At 41.8% G+C, this 24167-nt stretch overlaps 1 protein-coding gene across 2 annotated transcripts in view; it reads left to right on the forward strand.

The window, feature by feature from the left end:
- The first annotated feature begins 13088 nt into the window (after positions 1-13088).
- Positions 13089-24167, forward strand: part of CDKL5 (cyclin dependent kinase like 5) — a 190631-nt gene continuing 179552 nt past the window's right edge. For both annotated transcript variants that reach the window (XM_029240581.1, XM_029240582.1), the window contains exon 1: positions 13089-13200. The gene's annotated coding sequence lies outside the window, so the exon portion shown is untranslated. The remainder of the gene's footprint in view (positions 13201-24167) is intronic.

The following is a 24167-nucleotide window of genomic DNA, read 5'->3' on the forward strand; positions in this document are numbered from 1 at the left end:
ATCCCATGTGCCGCGGAGCGGCTGGGCCCGTGAGCCATGGCCGCTGAGCCTGCGCGTCCGGAGCCTGTGCTCCGCGATGGGAGAGGCCACAACAGTGAGAGGCCCGCATAACGCAAAAAAAAAACAACAACAACAAAAAAACCCCTTCTGGGTTCAGGGGAACCCCATTTGCCCTTCCGCTTTCCAGTCCCACGCGTGGTAAGGCTTCCCGAACCAGTTATCTCTGGATAACCTCATCTCCCTCCCTTTCACTTCTTCGGTCCCTCCATCTCTTTTGTTAGTAATTCCTGCCAGTAAGTTCTTTCTGTTTGATATATCTAGAGTGGGTTCTGTTTTCCTGCTTGGACGTAATGGAGAAAAACATTGTTTCATTTTGGCTTCCCACTTTTAAAAGTAATTCTAAGGGGAGTTCCGTGGCGGTCCAGTGGTTAGTACTCAGCGCTTTCACTGCTGTGGCCCAGGTTCAATCCCTGGTCAGAGAACTAAGATCCCGCAAGCCAAGCAAGTAGCATGCCCCCCCCCCACCCAAAAGAAAAGTAATTCTAAGAAGTAGATGAACGTCATTTGGATAGTTGTAAAAAGAATTTGACTTGAAAAACGGGGCAGATGAGGAAAAGTTGCAAAAGTGAACAGGCAAAAGGCTGAAGGTCATCCATAAACAAAGGATTTGGCACCTGAAAAGTTGTTCTAAGAATTTGACCATTTATTTACCATTTCCACTGACAAAAGAACAAGAGGAAATTTCCTCCAAGCCAGGGAATCAGATTCTTTTTAAGGAAAAAGTTCCTTATCATAAAGGCAAGGCCAACTTTATGTGACCTTTTGTGTCTGGTTTCTTTCACTGAGCATTATGCCTTCAAGGTTCATCCAACGTTGTAGCATGTATCAGTACTTCATTCCTTTTTATTGCCAAATACTATTCCAGTCTATGGATGTATCATGTTTTGTTTATCCGTTCATCATCTAATGGACATTTCGGTTGTTCCCACTTTTTGACTATTGTGAACAATGCTGGTAGTCTCACTAAATCTTGGAATTTTATAATGAGAGGCTTTGCGTTTATGTTATTGGTTGATTGATTGATCACTGTTAAAATGTAAACTGCCAGGAAAGGTTACACATAACACATTAACAGCTATTTATAGGCTGGTTTCAATGAATTTATCAGGTGTTATTTTAGAGCTACTTTTGAAAGGGAGAGGGTAGGAGAGCACTGGGTGTACTGAATTTGAGACGATATGAAGGCTGGAAAAAGGAGCAGAAAGGGAGATTGGGGTCCCTAAAACGAACACTATTCCTTGAACTTGCCTTGTGTTAATATATTCATTATAAAGCTTCCCAAGGAGGCAGATATATTGCAACCATTTAATTGGTATGTTTAGATACTCTTTTCTTTAAAAAAAAATTGTTTTTTGGCTGCGCCATGCCTGTGGGATCTTAGTTTCCTGACCAGGGATCAAACCTAGGCCCTCAGCAGTGAAAGCGTGGAGTCCTAGCCACTGGACCATCAGGGAATTCTCTAGTTAGATACTCTTTTGCTTGGAAGCCAGTGAATAGACAATAAAATGCATTGAAGTCGCCTATCCACAAAGTCTTGAAGTTATATCTTTTACACTAGTGAAATTGATTAGTGAGAAAATAAATTTAGGTTTTGGTGTTTTTCTTAAATTATTTATTTATTTTTAGCTGTGTTGGGTCTTTGTTGCTGCATGTGGGCTTTCTCTAGTTGCGGCAAGCGGGGGCTACTTTTCCATGCGGTGCGCGGGCTTCTCCTTGCAGTGGCTTCTCTTGTTGTGAAGCACCGGCTCTAGGCGCCAGGCTTCAGTAGTTGTGGCGTGCGGCCTCAGTAGTTGTGGCACACGGGCTTAGTTGCTCCGTGGCATGTGGGATCTCCCCGGACCAGGGATCAAACCTGTGTCCCCTGCATCGGCAGGCAGATTCTTAAACATCAAGCCACCAGGGAAGTCCCTAGGTTTTGTTTTTATTTGGTTAGTCTATGCAACATTTCCAGGAGTTGATTGTCTTATTTATGAATCAGTAAAGTAACAGATTTTTTTCCTTCTTTTCTCATGATTATTTTTTGATTATGTCCATGTTTATTAGTTTGGAAGAGAACAGTAAGGAAAATATAGCTTATGATGATTGGTTGCTCCATTTGTATATCCCCACTGTGATAAGTATAGCGTTTTCTATGTTATAGGCTCTCATTAATCTTTGTTGGATGGATGAACTCAAGTCAACCAGGCCATCTTCTAGCAATTTTCATGAAAAAAAAGAAAAAGGTTTCATATGTGAGAAACCAACAAAATTGGTTTAAGTGAAAGAGTTGGATTACTGACGGATGTCAATTGGTTGCAAAATCTCTATCTCTTGCTAGTACAGTAATATAGTTGTTCTCTTGTTTTTGAAGCCAGTGTGTGTACATGCACGTGGTCTTTGTCTTGAGCACTGGATCAGCCATCTACTGCTGCATAACAAACCACCCCCAAGTGCAGTGGATTACAATTATTTGCTTTGATCATGAATCTCAAATTGAGCAGGGCTTAGGGCGGACTGGTGGTCTCTATTCCAGGTAGCATCAGCTGGGATGGCTCTCCTAGGACTGGAGGATACACTCCCAAAAGTGACTCACTCACATACATGTTTAAGTTGGGACTGGCTGTTAGTTCTTCTCCAGAGTGACCTCTCTATAGGGTGGCTTGGGCTTCCTCACGACAGAATGGCTGAGTAAAAACAATGAGCACCCCCAAAAAACAAGCAGAAGCTATATTGCCTTTTATAACCTAGCATTGGAAATCACACAATGCCCCTTTCACCATAGTCACAAGGCAGCCTAAATTCAAGGGGAGGGGACATAGACCCCCACCTCTTGATGGGAACAGTGTCAAAATCACATTGTAAGAAGGACATGTGGAATGAAAGATATTGTTGTGGCCATCTTTGGAAAATACAGTTTGCCATAGGGATTATTTTTGATCCTTCCCTATACCTCAATTTTGCAAGTTTAAAAATTTTTTCTATTTGTCTTTATCATCATTTTTCCAACTGTCCCCTTTAAACTTGGTAGCAATAATACCTCAGAAGCTAACATTCTTTTTTTTTTTTTTTTGCGTTACGCGGACCTCTCACTGCTGTGGCCTCTGCCGTTGTGGAGCACAGGCTCCCGATGCGCAGGCTCAGCGGCCATGGCTCACGGGCCCAGCCGCTCTGCGGCATGTGGGATGCTCCCGGACCGGGGCGCGAACCCGCGTCCCCTGCATCGGCAGGCGGACTCTCAACCACTGCGCCACCAGGGAAGCACAGAAGCTAACATTCTTGAAAATAATTTATGTGTGGAAGATTATCCTTTCAGTACACTGAAGGTACCCACTAAGCATCTTTCCCGGATAGGTGTGTGTTCCGCTAGGTATATTCCTCTCCATAACTCTTATCTCTATCTGGTTTGGAGAAGAGAATAACACACAGGTAGGCACAGCCTTAAATACAAGAAATAAAATAAATGAGGAAAAAAATATATATTGCCTGGGGCAGCTTTAAGTCAATTTTTGGAAGGTTCTGTGGTGTAGGTGGTGGGTGGATTCAGTGGAAAATCTTACAGACATGTGGAATAATAAGTGGTTCTATTTTGGGATTATCATGGCAATGCAAGTTAATGATATATGTCGTGCGCGGGCGCGCGCGCGCGCATGTGTGTGTGTGTACCCGGTCTTAAGTTGGAATACTGAGGCTAACAGTGATTTGGTCATGACTCTGTGTGAAATCCTGAACTTGAAATCATAAAGCAAAATATATATTTCCACCAAAGTAGCATTTTCCCCTAACATTTCAATCAGTTTTCCAAATACTAAAAGCTGAAAGAATTGCACAGTGAATATCCACATACCCACCACCCAGATTCTACAATTAACATTTTACTCTATTTGTTTATATCCACATGTACTACATATCTATCCATTCATCCATCCCTACATCCATCCATCAATCCGTCTTGGTTTTTTTATACATTTCAAAGTAACTTACAGTTGTCAGTAGACAAAGTAGTATATTTTGAGTTCTGTTTAAAAGTGTGGACAGTTTTCCTCTTATTTCAATTTATCTTGTAAAAATTATATTTGACAAATATATGACAAAAGATCAGGTGGACTTGATATTTTTTCATCGTATTGAAAATGAAATCTATGAGAATTTAGTGAGAAATTGCTGGAGAGACAAACTCTGGAAAGATTGTGCTCTGTGATGCATATTATTTAATGTGATTCAGATCATATCTTTGCCTTTGCTTGAGAATGTAATAAAAACTTATACATGTGGAACTGAGTAGTTGTGTCCCTTGATAGTAAAAAGGCTGACTAATAAATAAAATAAGCATTGTACCTTTTCATTTCGTTAAGTGTATTGGAAGCCATGTTGAATTTTTATCCGTAAAGCTGGTCAAGAATTTCTTTTGGAGAAATGAAACCAAGACTCCAGGCAATTGTAGAGGTAGATCAGGTTCACTCCATAGCTCCCATACCTTTTTTTATTCCAACCTGCCTCCTCCAAATGGTATAGCCTCAATTTACCTAGCTGTTTGTGTTCATCTTTTTCTTCTTCTCCTTCTTCTCCTTTTTTTTAAAAAATTAATTAATTTATTTATTTTTGGCTGTGTTTGGTCTTCGTTGCTGCACGTGGGCTTTCTCTAGTTGCGGCGAGCTGGCGCTGCTCTTCGTTGTGGTGCGTGGGCTTCTCATTGCGGTGGCTTCTCTTGTTGCAGAGCACAGGCTCTAGGCGTGCAAGCTCAGTAGTTGTGGCACGTGGGCTCAGTAGTTGTGGCTCACGGGCTCTAGAGCGCCGGCTCAGTAGTTGTGGCGCACGGGCTTAGTTGCTCCGCGGCATGTGGGATCTTCGCAGCACAGGGTTCGAACCCGTGTCTCCTGCATTGGCAGGCGGATTCTTAACCAGTGCGCCACCAGGGAAGGCCCGTCTTCTTCTTCTTCTTCCTCTTCTTCTTGTTCCTTTTCCTCTTCTTCTTTTAAAAAAATGCGTATTCTTCAGATAACTGTCTGAATCCTTAATTTTCCACTATTGTGTATCAACACAGCACAAAATGATGTGGGAACTATTGATCAGTTTATTAATTGATTGATTCATTTAGCAAACACTTACTGAGCATCAGGTCCTATGCTAGGCATTGGGAAAACAAAAACGAATAAGACATAATCTTTATTTTCAATGCAAAGCCATTAATATGGTACATTGATCAGTATAGGTGACAAAAACTGAGGCCTACTAGATTTTTTCCACTTTTCCATTGACAGTAACTATATAATGGTGCTAATCTCTGCTTTATTTTATGCTGTATAGATACAAAATAGGAGTGTACACACAAGACCAATGTTATGCTAATGACTCATTATATCAGAACATTTTTAAAAGAGCAAGAATTGTTTTATGGATTCGAGAAGAAGCAAGATCAATATGTTTTCCACTGTGTGTGTTTTTATCTAACTGGTCCAGAATTCCAGGGTGCCTTATAAAAAGGTCTGTAAAGCTGCATTGAATCAGGTGTGATATTAAACCTAGAAAATGAATGGCACAGCCACTTTATTCCTTTTTAGTACTTAGACTCTATGAACTCATTTGTTTCCTTTACAAATTAAATGAGGTGTGTGTTTTTAATTTTTCCACTTTTAATTAAAATCTTGAGATAATAGTTATTATGTATTACATCTTAGTCTCTCTGCATATATTCAAGGGAAGGGCATCATTTGGGGTCATTTTAAACTTTCAAAGCCCTCTGAGGGTAGGATATTAGTAAGGTGCTTATCAAGTCACCTCACACTTGAGCGAATCAAGTAAGCAATGGACAACAGTGCTGCCCCACTCCTATGGCTTCATGCACATCACTAGCATTCGATTCCTAAAAGAAGATAGTCACTTTACTTTGATGCCTCTGGAAGGTGGAAAAAAGTCTTCCTTGCAGAGCTGTTGTGGCAGTAAATGAGACAGTGTAAGGAAAGTTCCTGGCACATAGCACCGTTACATAAATGGTTTCTATTGCTGAGACAGTATAGCTTAGTGGTTAAGGATTAGGCTTTTGGAGGCAATTGGCTGGGTCTGCATTCTGCTTCCACCGCCTACTGCCTGGGTAAACTTGGGCAGGTTACTAAAACCTTGTGTGTAAAATGGAGATAGCATCCACTTGAATTAATTACCCACTGCTGTACAACAAATCACCCCCAAACTTAGGGGCTTACAACAATAAACATTTGTTATCTCACAGTTACTGTGGGTTGGGAACTCAGGAGTGGCTTAGCTGAGTGGTTCTGGCTCAGGATCTCTCATGAGGTAGCAGTCAGGATGTCAGCCAGGGCTGCACTCACCTGAAAGCTTGACTGGGGCTAGAGGATCTGCTTCCAAGATGGTGCACTCACATGGCTGTTGGCAGTTCCTTGCTGGCTGCTGAGGGGAGGGGTAAATGTTTTGGGGATATCTTAAAACCACTACATGACTTCAGAGGGGTATAGAAAGGATTAAATGAGATAATCCATGCAAAATGTTCAGCACAATGCCTGGCACACAGTAAGCACTCAATAAATGTTGATTAATATTATTTCTAAAGAAAGATCAGTAGACTGCTGTTTAGCTAAGGAGATATGGTTTCATCTGGATTAAGACATTAATGCATGAGAAATTAATTTATTGATATTTTAAAATTATGTAGAAGTACGAATGTTCAGTAGAAACAGGTATCTGAGACAACAAGTATTTTTAATGTACTTCACTGGCTTGATGTCTCTTTCACAATTTATTGTGCACTGTGTTGGGGAGGAAGGGGAACTGGATGTGGAGGACTGCACTAAAATCATCAGGTCAGGGGTTTCAGGACTATGAAGTTATTTAGGCCAGGTGGAAAGATGCTAGAATTACTCTCCATTTTGTGCCCCAATTCTCACTGTTATTTTCCTGCTGCTAGCTATAAAATTAGCTGTCTCACTTCTTTCAAAGCCAAAGACAGCACATCTCCATTATCTCATTAGATATTCTTCTTGAAATAAAAAGCTCTTCTACATCAGTAACAGCATCTATTAGCACAGCCACGCTCCAGTTCCCTGGGTACCGCTGATCTCAGATGACCTGCGCATACTAGACTAAGGTAGACCAGGGAATCCACAGCCACCCTAAGGGATTGAAAAAGGGGCAGGGAAAGGGGGAGGGTTGGAGGAGGCTTCTAGATGTAACTGTTAACTGAGAGGAGCCTCAAAATAGCCAAGTTTCAGGCTTCTTCCTAGAAGATTTAAATTTCTCCAAGAAAATCCCTCATCAATTGTGGAGTCCATAATATTCACTGCTATTTATGCTGCTAGCCTGTGGCTGGAGAACATTTCCTAAGATGGCTACAATTCTGTAAAATACATGTTCTGTAAAATAGGCATAATAATATTCTTAGCTGAGGGACATACTCTTGTTGCCCCAGCAGTGTCTCCTTGGCACTCACCTCCACCCGCCCAGGGCCACTTATTGTGATCACCTGGGACTCTCTGGGAGCACACTTGCTCTGCATGTTGGGAGAATTGAAAATGCTGGAGGGTTAATGCCCGGAAGAGCTTTCAGTATGGTGGAGAAACACCCCGGCTTCTCATATCTGGGAGAGGAGAAGTTTCTCCATCATCTCCCAGAGCTCCCCTGCAAATCCTCTGAGCACCAGTCGCCTACAGAAGTAACTGGCTTGATAACACACCTATTATTGGCTTCCTTCTCTTCCTTGTCTCACTTGCCCACGCATCTTCTGGTGTTTCTTGGGATTAACTCTCAAAACTATGAACACTTAAATCCTTGTGTCAGCGTCTGCTTTTGGGGAAACCCAAATTAAGACATCGCTCATAGGGTTGATGTGAGGGTTGAAAGAGATGATGTATGCATAATGCCTGGCGTATAATAACAGCGGCTAGTATTTATTTATTTATTTATTTATTTACTTTATTTAGTTTTGGCTGTATCAGGTCTTAGTTGCTGCACGTGGCATCTTCGTTGAGGTACGCGAGATCTATTGTAGCAAAGCACAGGCTTCTCTCTAGTTGTGGCGTGCGGGTTTTCTCTTCTCTAGCTGTGGCGCTTGGGTTCCACAGCACATGGGCTCTGTAGCTGGTGGCACGCAGGCTCTCTAGTTGAGGCTTACGAGCTCAGTAGCTGTGGCGCAGGGGCTTACTTGCCCCGTGGCATGTGGGATCTTAATTCCCTGACCAGGGATCGAACCTGCGTCCCCTGCATTGTAAGGTAGATTCTTTACCACTGGACCACCAGGGAAGTCCCAGTTGATCAGTTTCTTTGTGTCAGCACTGCTTTAAACACTTTACATGTATAAATTCATCTAACCCTATGTTAATCTTCATAAACAACCCGTTATTATTACTCTACTACAGATGAGACTGACACACAGAGAGGGTAACCCGCCCAAGAGCACACACTGTTCAAACCATTGAAACCATTATTCAGACCCAGGCAGTAAACATGGCAACATTCTTTCAGGATGCTGGAGTGGTTCTTTGAGTTATTGGAGCTCTAGCTTTTGAGTTGACTCTGGGAAATTTTGGCTTTTTTTCTGTGTAGTATTGACACATGCATAACAGTATTTTGAGAGAGATTTTTTTCTTGTTGCCTCTACCTAGGAGAGCTTCTATAGGGGAAGTGACAGCTAGAGGTTGGAAGGGGTATTTATACCTGTCATTCAGATGCCCTCTAAACAGAGGTCAGCTACAGCCAAGATGGGGGATGGAAAGAAAGTGAGGAAAGCAGGCGACAATGTTCATGGGTTGCTAAGAGAAAAACTGATGGTTCCTTCTCCCCTCTACCTCCTACAAACCCCAGTTTTGGTTGTGGGGAGTTAGGGTTGGTGAGGGAACTGACCACACCCTCCAAGGAACTGGAGTAGACATAAAAATGGGCTGACCACACCCCCTGGCCACTTCAGTGTCTTGAGCCACAGGCCTGGCAGGTGATGATGGTGATGGAGAAAGGGGGAGGGGGACAGGATTTAAATCAAACATAACATTCAAGTTTAGACTAGATTGATTTTTTTAACAAATAGATTTATTTATTTATTTTTGGCTGTGTTGGGTCATCGTTGCTGCATGCGTGCTTTCTCTAGTTGCGGCGAGCGGGGGCTACTCTTCAGTGTGGTGCACAGACTTCTCATTGGGTGGCTTCTCTTGTTGCGGAGCACGGGCTCTAGGTGCGCGGGTCCCAGACCAGGGCTCGAACCCGTGTCGCCTGCATTGGCAGGCAGATTCTTAACCACTGCGCCACCAGGGAAGCCCAACTAGATTGATTTTTAATAGCTGACAAAGACCTAAGAGTCAGAAAAACTGTCCAAGATGTGAAGGGACACAAAAGACAAATTTGCTGTAAAAACATGGTTCAGAGTAGTGATTGAAGAAAAAGAAACTGCTTCTAGTTTATACCCTGCAGAATTGAGCCTGCTCAACAATAGGTAATCTTTATAAAGTCCTTACTATGGGCCAGGTACTCTGTGAAGCATTTCACAAATAGTCATTCACATAGATCTGTGAGGTGAGTACTATTATCACTGTCATCATCCCCATTTTACAGGGGAGGAAACTGAGGCACGGAGAACTTGAGCAATTTGCCCAAGGGCATCACTAGAGCTGGCATTTGATCACAGGCAATCTGGCTCCTAAGTCTATGGTTTTAGCCATTAAAGTTACACTGCCTTGCCAACCATTCACTTTCATATGGCATTCTATTCTGGTGTGGTTTTTCCCTCTTGGGTCTTTTGAGGCTGACATTTCTCTTCTTTCTACCCTGTTTGTGGTTAAACTTAGTGCATGGAGGACAGGAATAGAGGTTTTAATAGTTTAAAATGAGCTACTGGACTTGCATTACTAAAATGACATTTTCCCAAATGGTATGAACTTTAAACAAAAGCACGTAAGGTCTGACATTCTGATTTAAGCTCTGAGCAGGGCCAGCGAACAACTAATGCTGACCTCTTCCTACACACACTACAAATTTACACATTGATTTGATTCTTAAGTTTTTCTCCTAGATCTTGATTGCATTATGAGATCTAGGCCCAGATGGGCATTTCATAAATGCTTTTTGACAATGATTAGAAGGCTTATTTAGTCTTCTAGACTTGTTCCGCATATATCCAGGATAAAAATGTCTTGCATCTTGATGACCACTTGTTTATTTATTATTGAGACCCATAATAAGTAGCACACATGGTCTCTGCAGCAGGAAGCTTCTGAGGCATCTAATAGGAACTCAAACCCAAATTGTCTTAAATGCAAGGAAGAGGCAGAATTTGTTTCATTAAGCAAGTCAGTGGTGTCATCAAGAACCCGTTTTTTTCTTTCTTTCTATTTTTCAACTCTGCCTTACTTAGTGTATAGGCTTTGACCTAAGGCTGGTTTTTCCTCGTAGCTAGAAAATGGTTGCCAGTGGCACCTGGGATACTTGCTTCCTTGTTCATCCAGCAGGATGGACAGGGAAAACCTCTCTCTCAAACCATAGGTTGTTAAGTTCTTTCCTTTAGTCTAATTGGGCCACACATTGATTGACTAAGAGTAATAAGCACCCACCGCCCTGGAAACGTGGATACTAGAACACAGTTGTGGTTCTATTAGAAGGGAGAAGGAGCATATAGATGTTGGGGAGGCTCCGAAGCTGTTTCTTCATCTGGAAAAAGGTGACCTATCAGAGAATCTTGCAGAGAATCACGATGCTCAGAGATAATGTATGTAGGGTTGCCAGATTTAGCAAATAAAAACAGAGAATGCCAGTTAAATTTGAATTTCAGATAAACAGCAAATAATTTTTAGTATGAGTATGTACACCTCTTTCTACAAATGTTACAGATTTACACATTGATTTGGCTTTTAAGCTTTTCTCCCAGATTATGAGGTCTGGGCCCAGAGGGGCATTTCAAAAAAATTTTTTTTCTTTTGACAGTGATTAGAAACCTTATTTAGCCCTCTACCCTGTATCCAGGATAAAAATACATACTTATACTAAAAAATTATTCATTGTTTATCTGAAATTCAAATTTAACAGGTCTTCTGTATTTTATCTGGCAACTCTAAATGTATGCAAAGTTCTTGGCACATAGCAGGCATTCATTCAGTGGTAAGTATTAGTGTTGTTTCTATATAAGAAAAGAGCTCAGTTAAATGGCAGCGTGGTGCTTTTTAACTCTTACTAACATAGAAAATATATGCTTTTGATCAAAATTGCAATTAACTGAACTGGATGTGACTCTAAGCATCCCTTCACCACTACTCAAAATGAGATCAAAGCAAAGGTCCCTAAGTGGAGGGTCATATTTGCATACATGGGATGGCACATTATAAAGCATCTAATATTACCACTTAAAACTAAATTGAACTTGCATCACCGGATAGTTAGTTATTGGTCTTTCCTTATCTTGTTCTAAGTCTATACAGATAAACCATTCTTCATTTGATTCGAAGGTAATGCTGCTACAATTCCTGGGACAAAAGCACTAACATACAAGATTGAAAATGGAGTGATCGCCTCAGGAATTCTAGCTCCATGTGGGTGAAGCTTGAGGTCACAGCAACTGTTACTTTGCATTTGGAGGAGGCAGTAGACTCTGCAAAGCTCTCTGCTGTTGCCTCTGACTCCATTTTCCTTCACTGCTAATTCATTGTTCTTACCTGTAAAATTTTCTAATATGCTTCCTGAGAAGCCAAAGAGAGAGCAGGCACCTTCATTTTGTCATCAAATATTCACCATATTATGAAAAGGAAAACCCTACTGACTTGGCACTGAATGGCCAAACCCAGCATATTGTTACATATTGTTACCAGATTCACAACAGGAATAGATTAAGTGGATTTTATCCAAGATATCTAATTCCCATTACAGTACAGTACGGCGTATTTCTAATTTGGTGGCTGCTATGATCTCATACACTGCTTATTTTCTGTGCTTTTCCTATAAACCAGAAAAAAAAGCCATTTTTCCTGTTTGTTTTTTTAAGTGGAAATTATTATGCACATTACATAGATTAGTCTGCAATGTCTTTAAAAGTATTATTTTTCCTAGTTTTCAAAAAGTGGCATTGGAAATGTATCTCTTTCCATTCCATCACCTCTTCATCCTCGTTGGAAACTTGATCCATAGTAGGTATTAAGATCTTTACATTTCTACTGGTTGGGCGATGACTTCATTTCTTTCATGCCAGCTGGGGAATCTTGTGTGGCTGAGCATTGGACCGAAGCAGGGCTGTGGGTTGCTGCTGCTGCTGCTTAACAGCCGTTTGCATGTATCCAGCTGCTGTGTAAGGAATCCTCAGGCTACTAGTTCTTTGCACCTAAATCACCCAAGGGATCGCAGGCTGATGGACGAGTGTATGTGTGAATGTGTGTATATGTGCGTGTGTGTGTGTGCGCACAGGCAGCTGCAACAGATGGGCATCAGCAGCAATGGATTTCGATATCATTTTTACCAACAACAGAGATAAACAGTCCTCCATCCTTTATTTCCAAGCAGTGCCTCGGCTTCCGCCCCAAATGTGCTCTACCCCTCTTCTCCGATCCCCCACCCCCGCCCGCACGTGTCCCTAGGGAGGAAGAGGCCAGGATAGCTGCGCTGCAGGCAGGATTCCCCTTTTTTTTCCGCTGTGACAGGCGGATTCCCGGGCCTCCTCGGCCCACCACCCCCGCAGGCGCCCCTTTCCCAGTCACGATCTTCCCCCCCCATCCCCCCTCCCTTCGAAAGCTCAAGGCTCGGGCCCCGCCCCTCCCAGCCGCCCAGCCCAGGTTGCTAGGGCCTGGCGGGGCAACCAAACCTGGCGCGCGAGGGGGCATGGCGCGCGCGTACGCGCGCAGACAAGCTTATACAGGGAACCAGCTGTCTTCTGCTTCGGGGGCCAGTGCACGAGCGGCGCGGGCGGGACGCGCGAGCCCGAGCCCGAGGACGAGCGCTCTCTCCTTATTGGTTCCTACAGAAGTGGGCGGGGATAAGGCGGGACCTGGCGGAGTCTGAGGAGCTTTCCCATTGGTCCAAACGGGAGGGTTGGGGCGGGGCAGTTAGCAACTTAGGCTGCGCGTTCGCCTGAGAGAGAGGGCGGGGTCGAAGGTTTCGATTAGTTGTCGCCGCCGCTGGGGAAGGTAAAGCGGCGACGGAGGCCTCGGGAGCTGTGGGACCCTGGCTGGAGGTGGGGATCTCGGCGGGGTGAGTAGACGCGCCGCCACCCGCCCGCCAAGCCTACTTGTCCTCATTCGGCCCCGCGGCCACCCAGCTTCTCCTGAGAGAGGGGACCCACCCGGTCCCCCCGGGCAGACGTGAGACGGGGAGGTGGCGCGGGTCCCCCCAGAATGGGGCGACGCGGCGAGGGCACCCCAGTCTGGAGTGGCTTCTCCTCAGCGCCCCATTGCGCCGTTGGAGGGGCTTCCCCGGCGAGGAGCTGGGGATGTATTTTGGGGTGTAGAGAGACAGGAGGGTGTGAGGAGGGGCGGCGGGTCGAGGCTGCCCCGTGGGGCTCCCCTCAGCGGCGGGTCTGCTGCATCCCCGCCCCGCCGCCCCCGCGGCCCGAGCTCCCCAGGGCTTGCGGCGAGGGAAGCCCCTTCCCGCCGGCGCTGAGGAGGAGCCTGCGCGCTGGAGCCCCCCGCCCGAGTTCCGTGGGAGTCCGGGACCCGCCGGGGACTGCGAGCTGCGGCCCCTGCCCTGCTGACCTTGGTCGCCTGCGAGGGTGGGCGAGCGACCCTCCGCCTGCCCCCGCGGTTCCTCCAGCTTTCCCCGAACAAGTTTCAGGCGTCGTTATGAAGTTCAAGACTAGCATAGTGGGGAGAAGCAGAAATTGGCCCCTTCCCAGACCTTCGTACCCTTTGGACCCTTATAGAAATTAAATCCTGGGGTTTGGAACCATTTCCCAGAACGAACAGGTTCTGCTCGCAATGACACGTTCTGTGCCCACGTTGGGGGAAAAAATAACCTGAACATATTTCAGTGTAAAGGCAGATCTTCCCTGAGGGTTTTGTTTTTCGCTTCACTTGAGTGTTAAAGCACAGATGCCTGAAAAAGAAAAGCCTGACCTTAGTATCTCCACAGTGAGATTAGACGGATGCTGTGATATTTAAGTAGTTGCAGATCAGTGTTCTGTTAACACAATCTATTTTAATTGACTGAAATTTAAGCTGATTTTAGAAAGTATTGCAGACACGGAATGATTTCTTTCCGTGCATCCGAATTAGGTTTGTTTGGATGTAATGGTTTATGTAGTTAATGTAAAGGATTACACAAATTAATTTGTCCGGGAGCATTTGACCGAAACAGGAGACATAAATATGTATAGAATAGAATTATCGCTTTAGGTAACATCTGCTGGAACATTTCCAGGTTGTTCCTTTCTTGCTGTAGGGTTACAAAAGAAGGCATCTTTACCGAGCCTATTCGGAATTATTTGTGAATGACATTTAGATGTAAATTTGTTTTAAATTTCTTTAAGTGTTTTAAAATATTTTATTCATAAAATGTGAAGAGTTGAAGGGGGGGTAGTATAATCTTATATTTAACAACCCAGTTACGGTCATTAATAATACATTTTTTAAAAAGGTGTGCCTCTACACTATTTTAGGTTTGAGCATTTTTGGCGTTGCCACTGGAACGGGAGTAAGGAAGCCTGCAGCAGTATTACCAGTTTGACACCACCAGTGGGTGTTTCTGTTGACAAATGCAGAGAAGAGAACATTTGGGAAGGAAATCTTTTTTCTAAGGGTGGGGGGTGGGCGAGTGGGGGACGGAGCCAGAAGAGAGAAGCTGTAGAAGAACTAAAGCTGCCAGCACAGTGTATGCTGAGCATTTCACAAGTACAAGGAAACCTAATTAGGATAAAAAAATTCAGTTTGGATGTATTAAATAATAGAGCTCCAAAAGAGGCATGCTAAATGAAGTTAGTAATTACAAGAGTGTTAAATAATCTACTATTTCAGAGGAGTTGGAGGGTCTTCAATTGTCAAATCCCTTTGAATTGTCTTGCCTTTTAACCTAATCAATGCAAGCATTCATTTGATATATATGTATATATAGTAAACAGTTTAGTAGTCTAATTTTGATTATTTAGCAAGTTTTCTGAGCCTAATTTTTTTAAAAACAAAATTTGGTATATCAAAAAAATAATTAGAGGGACTTCCCTGGCAGTCCAGTGGGTAAGACTCTGCGCTCCCAATGCAGGGGGCCTGGGTTCGACCCCTGCTCAGGGAACTAGATCCCACATGCTGCAACGAAAGATCCCCCGAGCCACAACTAAGACCCAGCGCAGCCAAATAAATAAATATTAAAAAAAAATTAGAAATAAGCATTCTTTCTCCAGAGAGGATTCCTTGTTTTTTTTCCTGCTCAGATTTGTAATTTATTCATGATTTAGGGGCTTGTGGTAGGGATTTTTTACCCCTTTATCTCAGGTTTTTGATTTTCTACTTATACAAGTTCCCTGGGCTAAATGTGCCACTATTTTCATTGTAATTTTCTTGGAGTTATTTAAATCAGAGTGTGGCATCAACAGTATTCCCTGGGGTTTTAAAAGAAAAGGCTCCCACTGAGGGAAATTGCAGGGCCATCTCGCATGGATGAGTAATAGAAGGTTGACTGATTGCGAATCAGATGTATTCTGTTCCAAATGTGCTGCATGGAGTTAAGGCAGTTTCATTTAATAACAACCAGATTTTACTTGGTATTTCTGCTTTGAAGGTGTGGTATTGTTACAAAACGAAATACAGAGGTGGAGACATTTCGTCAAGTATGCCTTCCCACCGCCGCCCGCACCCACCCCCCAGCCTTGCTTCACCACTGTGTCTAAGAATCTGTGAGAGACGCTTTCAACAATAGTTGCATTGTTGGAAATGACAGTGGCTTCTGTTGCAGAAATTCAACCTTTCATTATGATTTATGTTTCAATTTAATTTATGGTAGAAAATTCCAGTATATCTGAGAATATGGCTGTGGAATTTGTAAGGAGGTGAGCAGAGAAAAGAAGCCTTCTTCAGTGTGTCTGTTAGAAGTTCACCTTTTTTTTCCCCTTTTTATTTTGATAACTGTGGTGGTTATCTCCTTTATTTCTAATACATGTTAGCGGGTATGTTAACATAGTACTTCATTTTCGGCTGTTAGTGTGGGGATATGACTTTTTCATTAATAACTTGATGTCAAGTAATAACAGAAGGCATTTAAGAACAAACGAATCCACATACTTAGATCCAAAATGTGAGGGGAATCCTTTAGGTAACGCTTAATTTTGGTACAAGAATAGCAGAATTTGAAGTATTAAGTCACTTTTTAAGTAGAAAAGAGTTTACTCAGAATTTGATAATTTTAGTTTCTAAAGTTTTAATTTTTGGCAACATTGAATTTCTTGATAGAGACAGATCGAACCTCAAAGGTTCTTTATCATCTGATGATGAAGTCAGTTGGGTCACATATTTCAACTTGAGAAAATAATGTAATTGAAAGACTATATTTAAACTTTCCGTTTGGGAGGGTTTTCCAATTTACTTTCTATCTTAAATTCAACATTAGAACTCTTCTGTTGGTGATGCATCACTTACTTTAGTGTTTGGATTTAAATTCTTGATAGTTTCTAGAATGTTTCCTTTATATAGAACAGTGCTTGGAAGACTGGATTATTCAAAGATCTGGCCTCATTTCTCATTCAAGTTTGTACAGTTACTTAATACTGTGTGATATGAACTTGGGTACAATTCTGTCAGTGGGAAATGAAAGCTGTGAGTGAGGACCTTCCACCTAAAGAGCCTGATAACATTTAGACAATTCAGATTTGGGAATTAACAGAAAATTATTTATTAGGTTAAAAGGACTTAACCCATTCGAGTCTTTGGAATTGATTGTCTTCATTTTGAATTAAGCTCTTAGAAACATTTGTGTTTGAGATAGTTCTAATTAGGGTCAAGTTTTGGGTGTGGTCACTTCTAATTAGGGTTAAGTTTTGGGTGTGGTCTCTTTTGGGCAGTTTTCTCTATAATAATTAAATTCTAATATTCTATTTATTGAGCCTTACTGAATACCAGGTTCTATGGCAAATAATTTATTTGCATGAATATATGTGTGTATGTGTGTTCTCACAACATTCCTATGAGGTAGATGTTTTTCTTATTTCCCATATACACTTGACCAAATGGGCTGAGGGAGAGAAAATATTTTACCCCGATTACCTAGCTAGTCAGTAGCTGAGGCAGAACTTCCATTTGAAACTGGTATGACTTGAACATGTGCTCTTCAAAACTATGCTTTCTGCTTCTCTTTAGAAATCTGATTTCCCAGACATGTTTTGAGCTCCTACTGTACATCACTCCTGGGCTGGTTACTGGAGGTATAAATATGCCTCCTGGAGTTTATAGGCTACATTGGCAAGGCTGCCTGACCTTTAGTCACATGGGAGGCTGGACTCAGATCCATCAGCACTGATGGATAGGACAAGTGCAAGTTCAGACTTTTCTAAGAGGGTCGTTAGTTCTGTTTCTTCATAATTGAAGGTTGTACATAATTATTTACACTCAAATGAGGTAGCTGTTTCTAATTAACCACTTGGTATTTCATGTTTCTTCATGTTCCATTTTAACTTTTGACTGACTTTGATTAAATTTGCTACACTAATAAAGGCTGTGAAGATATTCCTTGAATTCAATTTTGTGGTTTAGATGCACTCTTGAAGTAAAATGGCAGCCATTACAATCTGCAGATGGGTACCCATCTCTTCTGTAATTGTAACAACTTCAGTGAAATAAAATTTGGAGGTGAAGTCTACAGAGATATGTTATTGATGTTGCTTAACACTATGTAGGAGTTACAGTTTGACAACATTTTTCTACTTGCAAGTAGAATTTCCTGTTACTTATAGCCTCTTATGGGTGTGTGTGTGTTTAAACAAGACCCATCCTTAAGAGAGCTACAGTTGCTTAGCCCAAAGGAACCCCCAGCGGTCCATGTTAGGGAGGAAGAGGACTTAACATCTTATTCTGTAATTGATGAGAATCACTTTTGCCAGTTATTAAAGTTAGAAAGGAATGATGAATATTGTAGAACCTCAGGGCTGGAAATCACCTCGGCCAAAGCAGGACAGTTGTTCTACCAAGATGGGACCTATACAGAAGTGCTGTGGATTTCTTTACCAAGTATGGGTTTTGAATATGCATTTTTAACAGTTTTATTGAGGTATACTTTACATACCATAAAATTCATGTTTTAACCGTACCATTCAATGATTTTCTTTTTGTAGATTTATGGAATTGTGTAACCATCACTACAATCCAGTTTTAGAACATTTCCATCACCCCAAAAAGATCTCTCCGGCCAACACACATTTTTTTTAACCTTATTTACTTGCTTCCACCTAGATCCTTTTATCATTAGACACTGATAAACGAAATCATGTAGATCTTAAAATACCTTCTTACATGTATTACAATTTCTTAGTACTTTTTGTATATTCAAAAGTTTTTGCCTAAACATAATATGTAGCAGAATATAGAGGACAGTACTGCAAGTGCCATCCATTACCTTGTCTTTGTGGTTTTGATTTGATTCTGTTTTGATCTTTTTTAAACCAGCAAATAAAATACAGTGCTCTTAGTGATATGTTGGAAAAGCAGAAATAAGAAATCAGGGTAAAAGTAATAGAATTATTGGGCAAGAAAAAATTCCTTTAGGATTTAAGACCAAGGGCAAAATAATTGGTTTTCTTGATTTTAAGCCAATAACATTGTGCATTTTATTGTTTGAGCTCTAATCCCCCTTGAGAGATCCATGCTTACGGTGCATGCCAGAGAGTAGGCTTCATTAAATTCAGGTATGCAAACGCATTGTCTACTTTTTGCAGTACTTCAGACTGGATTGTTGGGAGATTTAGAAATAGTTTAACCTGCAAGGTACTGTAGCCGCTTTTTCCTGCCTGCATCCTTTTTTTTAGTTACCCTGAAGGGTAGGCAGGGGAGTTAAAGCTCCCTTGGGAACGAGTTATACAGGATGGGATGAATTCCACCCGTTTGGTTCCCAGGTGCTCTCTTTGCTCCCTGTTCTGCTTGTGTAGATGGACACTACTGATAGAATAGCTTGGGGATGTTATTTTTTGGGTACACATAATAGAGGAATGCAGTTGTTTGGTTGGAAGTAAAGTGTTTTGGAAACAAACTTTCGTTGCTTTTAGATGAACATTTCTCTATGGAAAGTGACACAAGTGCCAGGCAGGTAAATCAATACCTCCTTGTGTGGTAGGTTGTGTCTGGATTTTTTTACAAAATAAATTTATTTATTTATTTATTTTTGGCTGTGTTGGGTCTTTGTTGCTGCGCGCAGGCCTTCTCTAGTTGATACAAGCGGGGGCTACTCTTCGTTGTGGTGCGCAGGCTTCTTATTGCGGTGGCTTCTCTTGTTGCGGAGCACAGGCTCTAAACGTGCGGGCTTCAGTAGTTGTGGCACGTGGGCTCAGTAGTTGTGGCTCGCGTGCTTAGTTGCTCCGCGGCATGTGGGATCTCCCCAGATCAGGGCTCGAACCCCTGTCCTCTGCATCGGCAGTCGGATTCTTAACCACTGCACGACCAGGGAAGCCCCTGTGTCTGGATTTTTAATAACAAACAGAAAGGACACAGCACTGCTCTGATAATAGTTTACTGTAAATTCAATCATAACTGGCTTGAAATAATCTTACTTAAAAAAAAAAACCTGTTTGGGGCTTTCCTGGTGGCGCAGTGGTTGAGAGTCCGCCGGCCGATGCAGGGGACACGGGTTCGTGTCCCGGTCCGGGAAGATCCCACATGCCGAGGAAAGGCTGGGCCCGTGAGCCAAGGCCGCCGAGCCTGCGCGTCCGGAGCCTGTGCTCCGCAACGGGAGAGACCACAACAGTGAGAGGCCCGCGTACCGGAAACAAAACAAAACAAAACCGTGTTTAATTGCTATGGCTGTGTGATTCTGTTGTTGCTTTGTATTTTTCGTTAAGAGAAAGGCCTAATATCAAATAGCAACAAATGAGCTTTCTGACTTCGATTTAGAGGGAAATAGTGATTTTGAAAGTAACAACTTTGGGGCTTCCCTGGTGGCGCAGTGGTTGAGAGTCCGCCTGCCGATAGAGGGGACACGGGTTCGTGCCCCAGTCCGGGAGAATCCCACATGCCGCGGAGCGGCTGGGACCGTGAGCCGTGGCCGCTGAGCCTGCGCGTCCGGAGCCTGTGCTCCGCAACGGGAGAGGCCACAGCGGTGAGAGGCCTGCGTACCGCAATGAGAGGCCTGCGTACCGAAAAAAAAAAAAAAAAAGTAACAACTTTGGTTTCTGGAAGTTAGTTAACAAAACATATGGATGAATACATTATGTTTTTTATTTGTTTTTAAGACTGCTTTAAATTATTTTAGGTAAGTTGCAGTTTTAGATCTCAGTTTTAGATTTGATACTATGCCTAAAGATTAGGTTCTTGGCAGTGTAAGATCATATTATAATAATCAGATTAAGCACACACACATGCGAGGAAGATGTGACAGATAAAAAATGGTGATAAGTAACAGTTGAAGAACAACTTACTGACTTGGATTTGCCCAGTTACCCCGATATTGGCCAGGAGTAGTAGAAACTAGTTTCCTGATGAATAGAATCTTTCAGAGATTATGAAAGCTTGTTCAGATGTGACACATCCTAGAATTTATCCACAAACTCCACCCTGGTTTTTGAGCCAATGGTGGATGTTTTAACTTGAATCGCTAGTACTTATTACTGGTAATATTACCACTAAAATTTAAGATTAGCATTGCAAACGAAAAGAAAAAGTTTTATTTTAATTGTTAGTAATTGAAAACAGTTGAGGTAGAACAAAAACTAATTTTGTGCAAATTGGTGTTTCATAATTTGTTATTTCTTTCTAAAGTATCCTGAGAATCTGTCCTTCATTTAGCAAATACTTATTGAGTGTCTACGGTGTACCAAACTGTGATAGAGGCTGGATAGAGTGATACATCAAAGGGAAGTAGGCCCTCAAAGACTTTATAGGCTTGAAATGGAGGCAGAGGAGAAGTACCAGGCACTAACAGGGTAGGGGGATCTGCCATGTGGGGAGCAGGTAGGAAGGGCACGCTGAGGAGGTAACATTAAGTGGGACCTGAAGGATGAGAAGTGCATGGTTTAGTTGGGGAAATAAGTTTTCGTGGCAGAAAGTGCAAATGCCCTCAGGCAAGTTGAGAGAACTAGAGGCTTTTGAAAAACCGAACCTTTTAAAGAACTGAAAGAAATCAGAAATGGCTGGAAAGTAGAGAAGCAGGTGATGACGCAGAAGTAGGCAGGGGCCAGGTCTTGAAAAGGCTTAGTAGGCCATCTGCTGGGTTTTTGAACTTGTCCTAAGTCTCCTGGGAAGCTATTGAAGGTTTTAAGCAGAAATGTGACATGAAATGAAATGCCGCAAAAAACAAGAGTTTTAGCTCAATGGAACCTTGATGATTTACCAAAAAGGTCATAATCCTTGCAAGGTAAAATATTCTTTCCTCATCTCATTAAAAATTTTGCAACTGCTTTCTTAGTTGATTGTCATTTGTGGTACTCTTTTCATTGTTTTTATAGAAATTAGCTTCAGTTTTCTAAAGGCTCCTTCTTTTCTTTTATCCTTCACCAGTCTGTTAACCTTATATAGGAATGTCATTTCTATTTATAACTGAGTTAAAATTTTTTTCTAACAGTTTTAGCTCTCTTCCATATTTAAACTTAAAACTGTTCACTGGTTTCTTTTTCCCCCAGACATCTTTAATCTGCTCAAGGTTTTAATGAAACATTTCATTAAATATCAATATTAAATTTGCTTTATTCCTTTCTTTCCCCAAATACAATATCTTATGTCTAGTTTAATATTTTTCAGCATTTATGCTATTTCATATTTTATGAAATCTCATTTGAGCACCTACAGTGTTTTTAGAGAATTTTGTTAATAATGTTTAGAATCAATAATCTTTAGCAGGAGTACCATTTTCAAATCTGGTTCACATTCTGTGGTTTTACCATCTTTTATATTAAACTAGTCTCTGTTGAGCTTCTTACCTTCAAGTGAGCTTATGTATATAAAAGTGCTCCACAGGTTTTATTTTATATATCCTGATTTGTTTCTTTCTCCTTCTACAGTATGTATCCCTACATGCTCAGTTCATTTTTGGAAATCTTCAACCATGCTAAGTTTTTCTTGCTTTGATGACTGAACAAGCATTCATTCAGGGCTTCCTTGGTGTAAAGTGGTTAGTTTGTCTCAGTATAAAATGCCATTGTGCACTTCCCCTCCATGTATACCAAGAATAACCACAGCATCACCTCCTTCTTCAAATATTTCCTTTGAAATCTACATTTTGATGCAGTCTCTAACTTAGCTCACTTTGGCCTTGAGTTCTGAGGCTTTTCTGAACCATTTTATACCTGCTCTGTATTCTTTCCTTGTTGATTTTTTTTTTTTCCTTGTGCTGGTAACTTGAAGAATTTACAGTGGTTTTGTGTCATTACTATTTTCACTTCCTATCCAGCCCAGGACATTTATTTTTAAAGAGTTGCCTCATTTTAGTGTTTGATGTTTTTGTGCTAGTGGTTTCTCTACCATCCACAGTGACTGCCCTTGATTTGGAGTTGTGCTTTCCAGTCTTGTCCCTCTGTGCAGAGTTGGTAAAGGAAGGCCATACTTGTCTTTCTTTGACTAACTTTATGATGAGGTGATGATTTGGGTATCTTGGTGTCACTGTGATGGTAGGTGGTAGAGATACAAAGCCAAGCTGTGGTGTTGTGCCCTTTTATGGAGTTTGTATTCCAGCAGAAGAGGCCAAAAGCAATGACTAAAGAACAGGACGATATGCACATTTAGATGGAAACACAGGGTGCTGGTACTGTAGGCCAGAAGAGGTGCACTTAACGCAGACCTAAGGGGACTGGGGAAAATAATGATTCCTGAGTATTTGTGAAGAGTCTTAAAGGAGGCCCAGAATGTCAGGTGGAGGGAAGGGGTTTTCTGGTAGAAGGATCTAAGAGCATATGGAGCTGGGTGAATAGCAAGAAATGACGTGGATTTATATATTGCATGCCTTGCTTTGATGTTTGACCCCAGTGACATCCCAGGACCTTGGTTTTCTTTCTTTATGGCCATTTGGCTTTTTTTCTGTTCATTTTCACTTTTACTTGAGAGTATACATAGGAAATACTAAAGCCAGGAATTTAAATAGGGGTGGGCCTTTGGTAAAATGGATAAGCAGATGGTATCAGTTTTCTACTGTAAGGCATGGAGTGTTGCCTGTTGTTGCCTGAGCATCTAGTGCATTGCCTGGCACAGAGGAAATGCTCAATAAATATTTCTCTTAAGAAAGGTGCCTTTTTTCCTGCCCCCCCATCTCCTCCTGTCAATGCCTTCTTCCTTGTTTAGTGGTTTCTCTTCTTTGTCAGTTACCTGTCTAGTGGATCTTCCTCTCTGCTCGTCCTATAGACGTGCTTATCCTGTAGGTCTAGTCATTGGTCTCGGACATAGTTGTGTTATAATTGGATCCGTGTTGATGTATAACTAGGTGCTAATGGCTCCCTCTGTGAGACTCCTCAAACTTCTGTCGACATTTACAGTATGGTAGATGAAGGGGAAGCCAAAGTTTACAAATATAAGAATGATATTTCTTTGAATTTTTTCATGATTTGTTGCATGAATTCATAGAAGTGCTGAGTTCTCTTCCATAATAAGCTCTTGTGTGTGTGTGCATGTGTGTGTTTGTATATATCTGCTTTGTACCTTACTTAACATTAAGCAAAACCAATATTTTGTGAAGATGTTTGCTTATTTATTATGTGGCTTCACCCCCAACCCCCATCACTGCTTAGGTCCCTCAGATTGGGAAGCTAGTTTAAAATGTGTTACCACATTGAGGTAAGAATATGTATCTTACAGAAAGGCTCTCTAGGATGCAATGATTTCACCAAAGAATCTACCGTACACTAACAGTTGGTTAGTTAGATGGAGGGCTTTTAAAAAAATTATTTATTTTATTTTTAGATGCTATAGTAGACTTTTAAGTATCCTCTCTACATTTTGGTAATTTCTCATATTATAGGTCCCACTTTCCCAGAAAACTCACCACAGTCTCTTTTACAGCTAGGATACAGGCTTGTGACCTAGGTTTGACCAGTCATTTACACAGAGTGAGAC

This window comes from Monodon monoceros, unplaced genomic scaffold (assembly GCF_005190385.1).
Source record: "Monodon monoceros isolate NGI ecotype Baffin Bay Population unplaced genomic scaffold, NGI_Narwhal_1 Super_Scaffold_22, whole genome shotgun sequence".
NCBI lineage: Eukaryota > Metazoa > Chordata > Mammalia > Artiodactyla > Monodontidae > Monodon > Monodon monoceros.